The following is a 10308-nucleotide window of genomic DNA, read 5'->3' as shown; positions in this document are numbered from 1 at the left end:
TATATAAGAAATTTCTACAATTTAATAGCAAAACACACATAATCTGATTAAAGAATGGGCAAAGGATTTGAACAGACATTTCTTCAAAGAAGATATGCAAATAGTCAAAAGATACACTAAAAAAATATACAAACTCAACATCTTTAATTATCAGGGACAGGCAGATTAGTAGAATCTCCAAATAAATAAATTACTTTATAGACTATTTAACCTATAAAATGATGCATTATGTTATGTTAATTGTTACAGAAATCATTTCCTCACAATTGCTGCATCAATCTGTTTGTGGTACTATTACAAAATATTTGCTACCTCGTCATTGATAAAGAACAGAATTTGGTTTCTCACAGTTCTGCAGGCTGGAAATTCAAGATGAAGTCACCTGCATTCAGTGTTTGAGTCTAAGACAGCAGTTTGTTGCTGCATCCACTGGAGGGAAAAAATACTGTATCTTCTCATGACGGAAGGATCCGAAGGCAGGAATAGGGACCAAGCTTTCTCTGTCAAGCCTTTTTGTGGTAACATTAATTCATTCATGAGGGTGCCATCATGATGACATAACCACTTCGCAAAGGATTTCATCTCCTCTCACTGTTGCATAGGGGATTAATTTTCTAACACATGAATTTTGAGGGACACATTCAGACCATAGCAACTGGTTTATAGCAACTAGGGAGCCCTATGGTCTTCATAATAAACTGATATTTTGCTTTAGTATGAAATGAGAGGTCAGGGCTTGTAGCTGCCATGAGACTGCTTCATGTACATCTCCCCTAGTGACTATCACAGTTGATTGACAGCTCCTGGGGTTCCCCTTCATATCCATCATTACCTGTATTCCAAAATCCCCTTCTCATAGCTGTTTTCAGGCAATGACAAAGCATAGTGAGGTGCCCTGCAGGCCCGTTCCTGCTCGAAATGGAGGAAAAATGTGGCTTGATAACTCTCCATTGGCCTGCAAAAATACATTAAGAACTGTGCTACTGTCGGAAACTCATTTTGCCTAACCCTCCTTATTTTCTTTCCTCCTTCATAAAGTTTACAAATATTGTGACTGAAAGCTCTCTGTCTATTCCTGCTTCCTCCACCTCATCTTGCAGAACTGTTCATCCAAATAAATTGCTCACCCATATAATCCCATTTTGGCAGATTCAGTTTTAGAACTTTGCCTTCACTATTAGTCTCAAGGGAAATATGATAAAATACACACACACACACACACACACACACACGTAAATATTTCTCAATCTCTTATAGGTAAAATATAGTCTTTTTATGATTTAATGGAAATATTTATATGCAGTGAAAGATAAAACAAATTATTGGTTGTATTGTTACATTTAAAAAATTTGCTTAAGTAGCTAAAATATAATTAAGAATCCCCAAATTGTCCTAGATAACTATTTTAGAATCTAAACGTACATGATCACAAGTACTTAAAACTATTATAAGATTAGTATTCATTTAATTATCTGTACATCCATAATGTAATTTACTATTTTAGTTTGCTAACAAGAATGATTTTTAACAAGGGTGATCTGGTTTAAATAGCTATGATTTCCTATGTTTCCATTATTATTTTAAACATACATTGATCTTTATTTTTAAGGAAACAGAGCTGAAGCAGTGAAGTACACTTCATGATAAACACTAAAGAGAAAATATGAAACCACTATAGTCCCCAAATTACTTCATAGGGGAAACTGAAGTATATTATTAAAAATCAATTTAAGTACATACTAGATTTGTGAAAAGCTTAGGTAGGCATAACTTGAATTTACTTTAAAAAAAGGAAATACAAAAACATTCTATAATGCCCCCTAAGATACTTATTCAAATAAAAGTTTAAGTAATAGCCACATGGCGTGGGGTCAGAAAGTGGGACATGGTGGTGCATGCACCTGTAGTCCCAGCCCTTTGGAAGGCAGAGGTGGGAGGATCACATCACTTGAGCCCAGGAGTTGGAGGCTGCAGTGAGCTGTGATTGCACTATTGTACTCTAGCCTGGGCAACAGAGTGAGACCCTGTATTTAAAAAAAAAAAAAAATTAGATGGAAAAGTTTACAGAAAAAGGCACTAATTATTCATCAAAGGTAATTTTTTTCTCTTGAAACACAGCAATGTTAGATTGCTGTTCTTTTTGCCTTCTGCTTACTTCCCAAGAAGGATGAAGAGGAAGCTGCAATTGCTGTTTTGTATTTTTAGGTCTTCTTTGTAGCTTCTTATTAAACTGATTCTTGATCTGAGTTTCATTCTGTGGTAAATACAGGGATCTGGTTTTTGGAACCTCTTCTTCATAATGTCTTCTAGAGCTTTTAGATCCTAATAGAACACTGATTCTAACTTTCTGGATTTTGTACTTGGCTTGGTTTTGTCATTACTTGTAACCCCATGAGTTTCACCTGTATCTTCAAGTAACATTTTTTTAAAGTTTTTTTTTTGTTTCTTAACTGAAGAATGACAACTACTTTCCTTCTTTCGTGTCCATCTGAGTTGCCCAGTGAAGAAGCCATCATCATTATTACTAACTTCATACAGGGAAGACTGTTTGTAAAACTTTTCTTTTGTGCTATCATCATCAAAGTGCTCCTCCTCTTCACATAATTCTTCTCTGCCATCACTGTTACCACAGAGTGAGCTATCAGATCCTTTGTTTGTTTGTTTGTTTGTCTTAGTGTTTTCAGTTTTGGGTCAGCAAGTGTCTTCTGGGACTCAATGGAAACTACAGAATCCTTTTCTGAAGACATTGATGGAGAATTTGGAATACTCACTGCTTTAGGTCCATGTTCCATCCTGGCTTTTTCATTTGAATTATATATTAGTTTCTTTGCCAGTATTTTGGTTTCTTTCACTTTTTGCTCACTGATAATAGTTCCTTCATGCTGCAAATTACTTCCATTATCATTTGAATACAAAGTATTCTTAGAATGATTGTCCTCTGAAGCATTATTTGATGACTCAACTTCAGCAACGTTTTGTCTTGCATCTTTAAAGGCTTGGATAGCAGCTTTTAACACATCTATCTTTTTCTTCAGAAGAGGATGTGCTGCCAGTCTGGCAATTACTCTTTCAGTTGCAGTAGAATCTGGCTTTTTGCAGATTTTTTCGAAGTTGATATCACCAAGAGCAGATCAGTTTTCAATTCCTTCGTGGCATGGATTTCCTCAAGCAATGCTTGCGCCCGCCTTTGGTTTTTTCACAATGCATCTTCAGTACCCTTTTTTGACTTCAGTCTGCCAACACTCCTGACAGGTTTTCAGATTACCGAAACTCAAATTCTCTTCATTTCGTTTCTCATTTTCACGATCTCCTTATTGAGGTTCAGAGTTCCCGGCTGACCCATCTTAGATGGAGGGATATCAGGTAAAATGTACTCTTACCACAAATAAATCCAATTTGTGAATGCTTAAATTGTGCTTTACAGAATATAAGAATTTAAAAGCTTCACAGGAAAAATATTAATACTGTTTACGGGATTCCAATATGTGAATAATATTTACATTACAGTTCCATATAAACCTTTTACTTCTATTTAGTATGCCATCATGTCACTGCAGAGCTATGAAAATGAGAGATCTCCTAGTTATGAACAAAGAAACGTGTTTTACTGGAAGCTAATTGGCAGGTTGAGCATGTGGAAATATCTGGGCATGCACTGAAGACATCGTTTGCATCTCCTCAGTCCACATAGCAGAATGAATGTTGTTTGTGTCCATTTATGCAGGATACTCTAGAAAACCAAACTGAAGCAATGTTAGGATGCATTTTTAAAAGAAAATTAAGGAAAATAACACATACTCTTTATTATGTATTAAAGCAACCATTTCATTCTATTTTAGTGGAAGCTGTTGTTTATTATCGAATTATTTGCTTGGGAAGGAAGATATAGGGTTTTTCTATTTAGGTTGTGTCTGTTTCCCATGAGAAAAGTTGAAGACAAATCTTACCATTCAACCCAAAGTCCATGAATCAACATGTGTGCCTTGAAGCTAAGGAGCTGCTAACCTACTGGCTGGATGTTGTGTGGCTTGCCAATAGAGTTCTGCATGACAGGAACAACGGTTTTAAGTGGACTAATCAGAGCTATTAATGCAAATGTGGTGAAGGCAGGAGCTTTTCTATAGGAAGGGCTGTATCTTTTTGCTAATAACAATGCCTGATACAGACTAGTGATATCTTGAAATACAGCATATTCTGGGTGATTGAGATGTAAGATAGAGGAGAAAGAGAGCAGCATGTAGCAGAAATAGATGCCAAAAGATGAATTAAGATGATGCATTAAGCTTAAAACCTGAGGGACAGAAAACTGTATATAAGTTGAAGGGTTTGAGTAAAAAGATTATAGGAATTAGATAAGTGAGGACTATGGAGAATAGAGAGAATTTAAAGTGAGATGACAAGTGTTCTAGGAACAGAGACTGGGAATAGCCACCACGTGGTGATGGGCAGTAGCTTGGGAAGAATGCTTATAACATGCAAATTATCTGCTTACAAAAGGCCATGACTTCTGTTAAGCAAGAATAGAGCTAAGTGAAAAGAAAGGAAATTGAAAAATAGAGAAAATGCGGAGAAAACTAGAATCTCTATAGACAACATCAATGCAGCATCAACTACGTGAACAGCTTTTGAGCACAAAGAAGTATTGTTTTGACTTTAGAGGCAATTAGGCCTTTATTAGGTTTACCTGTAGGATAGTTGATGTTGTTTATTCCCTATGATGCTTGTGATAAAATCTTCACAAATTTATATAATCAATGTATGTTTTCAATCCTTACAACCCAAATAACCAATCACAACTTTCAGTATGTCATTTGAAAAAAAAAAAAAAAAAAGATAATCAGAAGTGTAATTCAGTTAGCAAGTATCAGTAGTGAAGTATACATTGTTATTTGTTAATACTAAATATGATTGAAAAATCGAAGTAGATGAAATATGGGAAGCATTATTTTGGAGAAATAAGCTTTATGCCGAAAACATATGTTTATAAAAATACTTTGTGAATAAACCTATTGTCTAATATTTAAGAGTTGAAGTATGCTATCATAAGACCTTCCTTAATTGATGAAATGATGCAAAGCAGATGATGTTGCTGCACTAACTGAAGTATAGACATGAACAGAAAATTGTTTCTTTATTTCCATGTTCTGTAAGTCGAGAACTAGAGCTCAAGATTCGTTTTTTTTTTTTTTTTTTTTCCATTTCCCTGGGAACAGAGCAACAGTCTCTCTGGGTCTAAAACATCCTTTTCTCAGTACATCCCACAGCATCATATAGAAATATGTTGCAATCAGTTGCCAAGTCAGATCCTAGCTTAATGTCAGCAATTTTCTTTCTGCAACCAATTTTGCACTCAGCATTAAGAGGAAATATTGAAGGGAGACATACCTTTTATGTTTGTAAAATTTATACTTCTTGGGATAGAAAAACAATCTCATGTTTATTGTCATGAGATTTTGAGAATAAGAAGAAAATGAAACATTATAGAAAATATTATATTATTTAACTGTCCTGTTCTAGAATACTTCCTAAGCCTGATTATTTTTTGCCAAATTAAATTAATATTTGGATATAGACAGCTTTTCAGAGTGGCAGTATTATAGTCAATGAAGATTATCTGAGGCACAATTATTGCTAATTGGACATAGAAACCACCTTCACTCTTATATATAAAAATTATTATGTGCTACATTAGCTATTTCAGTAGAATTGATAAAAGAAAGAATGTTGTATTCATGTGCTTGTCTTCCTGGCTAGAGGACCTGTTTTAATTAATCAGTTTATGGAGTTTGGAAATATATGTAGCTGAGTGCTCATGTAAATTTTGAATACATTCATGCATCTTTTTTTAAAAAAAAAAAAGATTGAAATTCAAAACCATTTTCTTACATACTCAGTAGAAGTTGTTATGAGCCAACAGTTTTTGAGCTATACTATTTTAAACATCTAAAGTAAATTATTTGACATATAAAAAGCCTTCTTCATTTAAAAATATATCTTTTAAAATAATTTTACAAGTGATAGCATCTCATTTTAGGAGAAGAGACATCAATGACAACAGTTGCAGTAACTCAATGCTGAATATGTTTTTAAATACAAGATTCTGTGTTCAGCATTGTACATACATTATCCAATTTTATCTTGATAATATGGTTTAGTGATGTGTTTAGTCTGGGTTCTCTCAGACAGAACCTATGTATACATATACATATACATATACATCATATACATACACACAAAGAGAAAGAGAAAGAGAGAGACATATGGATCTCACCATTTATTAGAGGAATTGGACCATGTGATTTTGGAGGCTGAGAAGTTCCAGAACAGGTTGTCTGCAAGCTGGATAACCAGGGAAGTGGGTAGTGTAGCTCTCTGCAAGTCTTAAAGCTTCAGAACCAGGGATGATGGATGACTGATGGTATAACTCAGTCAGAGACCAAAGGCCTGAGAACTCGGACGCCACTGGTGCAACTGCTGGAATCCAAAGACCAGAGAACCTGGAGTGCTTATGTCCAAAAGCAGCAGAGTGAGGATGTCTTAGGGCCAGGGGAGAGAGAGCTTTCCTATGCAATTTTGTTTTATCCATACCCCAGACCAGTTGGATGGTACCCACCCACATTGAAAGTGGATGTCCTGCTACTAAATATTTTAACTATAATTTTAATTGTGAAATAAGCACTGAATTCTTGTTGCTAATAATCTGGTAAGATCCATTTAACTATGAAATAAGTACCCGGAAGAACTCCTACATTTTAGGCTTTCAAAGTTTACGGCTTTTTGGAGACTTTTTTTTTTTTTTTTTTTTTTTTGAGAATAATGAAATTCAAACACTGCGATTAAAATATATGTTTACTTATACAGTATTTATGAATGAATATATATAAATAATAATTACTATTTATAATTTAAAAATATAGTAAAGTCTCTTTATCCACGTGGTGTTAGTCTGTCTCTTCTATTTTGTTTTTCTTCCGTTCTTGAGCACTCCTTGCTTTTTATCCGTGACCATTGTTTGATAATGAACATATTTGTAGCTTCTCATTTTCAGTCTTTTTCAACAATTTCAGAGACTTTATCCTGCAAATTTGAAGAAGGTTTTCTTTTCCGCAATATAATTTTCCGAATGTTGGCTACTTGTTTAATTTGTTAAACCTGCAATTGTTTTGCTTGTTTGCTTCACATGGCAACTCTCTCTAAAACCTGAATCACTGCTCCTTTTGAACTCTTGCTAAAAACATTATCGTATTCTCCAGGAGTTGAGGTGAAAGCTGGTATTTTATTGTACTGCTTTGACAGGAAGAGCCACATTATTGTCTAATTTGAGTGCCAAATATCTCCTACCATCGATCATCTTTCTGTCAGTAGACATCACAGTCTACTTCCTAACCATTTCACCCCAGGCATTGTACTGATTACCTCTTCAGCACTCTGGAGTCCACTATTTTGCTATAATTTCTTTAACTACCTGTCAACTCACCCAAGGGTATTTGTTTCATGTTTAATGTTCACCTCCCAAAACAGTCTTTTTAATTGAATAAGCTATTTTTGACATTTCATATTCAAGCTTAACATCCCTTTTATAATACAGGCATGTGTTAAAATCACATCAGCACTGCTGTGCAAAGGTTTATGGCGTGTATTATTTTGCAACTTTGTTCCACTGTCTGCCCTAAAATAAAAATCAATAGGTTTTTTGTTTGTTTGCTTGTTTTTAACATATCAACACAAATCAAAGTATTCTCTATGCTCCATTGATACCATTTCATTATTTGTTTCGTAGGCAGGATAAACATGAATTACATAATTCCTATCTTGAGTTTTTAAAAGTTACAGAAGGGTTTGTGGAGAGTGATAGAATCCAATCATTGTGATTAAAAATGTGTGTTTACTAGATGGTATTTAAGAATGAATGTATATAACAATTGTTGTTTTTGGTTTAAAAATATAATAGGGACCCTTATCTAAGTGGTGAGAGTCTTTCTACTTCCAGCCCGCTTTTTCACCCTTCTAGAGCATTCCTTGCTTTTTTACCCATAGCCTTTGATAATCAACAACATATATGTTGCTCCTCATTGTAAGCACTTCTCAACACTTGCAGAGACTTTAGTATATCACTGGCATTAATGAAATTGTGATGACTTTGTTACTGAGGTTTTTAATTAAAATAAATGATCATAATCAAAATATATTTTATAATAAAGTATTAAAATACAAATATAATAATAAAGCAAAAACTATAGTAGCATCTTCCTCTAGATTGTAACTTAAGGAAGAAACATTAACGTCCTAATATTGAAATCAGAATCTTTTTTTAAAAAAATTTTATTTTAGGTTTAAGGGTACATGCAAAGGTTTGTTGTATAAATAAACACTTGTCATGGGGGATGTGTTGTGCCTATTATTACATCACCCAGAAATTAAGCTCAGAATCTTTTCCTTTTCCTTTTTTAGCTATATTATTTCCCTTGTGGTGGGCCATAAATCTAAAATTGTAATTAAATGCCCACCATCCAAAAATGGAAATGCAAGCATGCACATGTCTTTAAAGGTAGACATAGAAACGGTTAATATAATTTATACAGAAGTTATATTTTTAATATGTGTGTGCACACACAAGGTGGAATGACCATTATGTGAGGAACAAACACTCTCCACATTTTGGTTATGTGTATTTGAATGCAAAAACTTGTACAGAGGTACGCTAAGATGAAAAAAATATGTTTCTCTTGTTCTGGTAGGCAAGTCAGGACAGTGTTCATATTTCTCAATTAAAACAGTTTTAAAATCCAAGTGAACACTCAGGGTTGAAAGAGAGACAACTACTGGTATTTATAATCTGATTAAAATTCTGTTTTATTAAACTCTCCACATTATTGCTTTAATAAGAGGCCGTGACCTTAGACTACCTTACCCTGCTCAGATAAACCATTACAAGCTTTGCAATTTGTAAGTTACTAATCATCAATCTGATACAATTTTCTGTAATTTCTGCATTGATACATAAAGACAATTTGCATATAAAAATAATAGAGGATTTCAAGATGCTATACATTTAAAGTCTTAACTGTAGAAGTGATTTTGCCACATCTAGTAATTCAGAATTAAACCAACACATTTATTTAGTTATATACATGGTGTGGTTTGAAGGTGTCCCCCAAAAGTTTATGTGTTGAAAACTTAATTCTCAGTGTAACAGTTTTGGGAGTTAGGACCTAATAAGAGGTGATTAAATTATGAGAGTTCTGCCCTCATGAATGGACTAATATCATTATCCTTGGAGTAGGTTAGTTATTATGAGAATGGGTTTGTTATAAAGACAAGTTTGACCCACTCTTGCATGCATACTTTTGCCTTCTGCTTTCTACCATGGGATGACAGAGAATGTAGGCCCTCACCAGATGCTGTTGCTATGCATTTGAATTTCCGGCCTCCAGCACCATGAACCTGAGAGTCTGTAAGAGTCTGTTATCAGTATAAAATGAACTAAGTCCCTAAAGTGCAATACGAAAAAAATGAATATAAGATTAATTTCAGACTGCTTTTTACTATCTAGTGTAGAGAGAATCAGCCCAGAGTAAAACTTAACATTATGTAATGAAGAGTAAAAGGAAGAAATCAAATTAGTGAAAATGGATGCACAGATTAGAACAAAAATCATTTTAAAAAATCAAATGATTGTTCCTAAAGGAAACATAATGCATAGTTGAAACCTCAGTGACCAGGACATTTATTTTTAATTAGCAATCCAACTGATATGTAACATCAGTAACCTTCTCAATAATTATATCCCAAGCTTTGTCATTGTATGTAATTTATAGAACTTTCCATATATGTTGTTTCATACATTTGCAATTTTTTTTTAAATTTAAACCAGTAGTCTAATGTAATAGGAACTATTTCACAGTGAATTATAAACAGTGTAGTAATTCCTGTCAAATGGCCAATGGATATTGTTTAGGTAAGCAGAATCCAGATAGTTCACCTGAAACAGAGTAAATGTCCAAACGGCTTCATAAATAAATAGACTATACCTAATCTTAAAAAGCTGCTAATATGTGTATTTGATATTAGGAATTTTAAAATTAATTTCACTGGAGTTTTAAACCCTTAGAGAAAAATGTAACATTTTACATATATAGTTTTGAATTCAATTTTTTTAACAATTGAAAAACCACACCAAGCTAAGAATTTACATTTGAATACTGAAATATTCTCTAAGTGGCCTGTTAGTGTATTCAAGTTTCCTCTTAAACCTTTTCATTTTTATGTGTTTTTTTTTTTTTTTTTTTGAGACGGAGTTTCGCTCTT

General features: G+C 33.7%; 1 long non-coding RNA gene and 1 pseudogene across 1 annotated transcript; one reads left to right on the top strand and one right to left on the bottom strand.

Moving 5' to 3' along the window:
* Nucleotides 1–338: 338 nt before the first annotated feature.
* LOC108301508 lies at nucleotides 339–6929 on the top strand. Its single transcript, XR_001823904.1, has 2 exons — nucleotides 339–1257; nucleotides 3364–6929. It is a non-coding gene; the product is annotated as an uncharacterized LOC108301508 (long non-coding RNA).
* On the bottom strand, nucleotides 2081–3343 carry LOC108301507 (annotated as a pseudogene).
* Nucleotides 6930–10308: the final 3379 nt, after the last annotated feature.

Source organism: Cebus imitator, unplaced genomic scaffold (genome assembly GCF_001604975.1).
Source record: "Cebus imitator isolate Cc_AM_T3 unplaced genomic scaffold, Cebus_imitator-1.0 Scaffold35, whole genome shotgun sequence".
NCBI classification, from domain to species: Eukaryota; Metazoa; Chordata; class Mammalia; order Primates; family Cebidae; genus Cebus; species Cebus imitator.
This window is presented reverse-complemented; position numbering and strand designations above follow the sequence as displayed.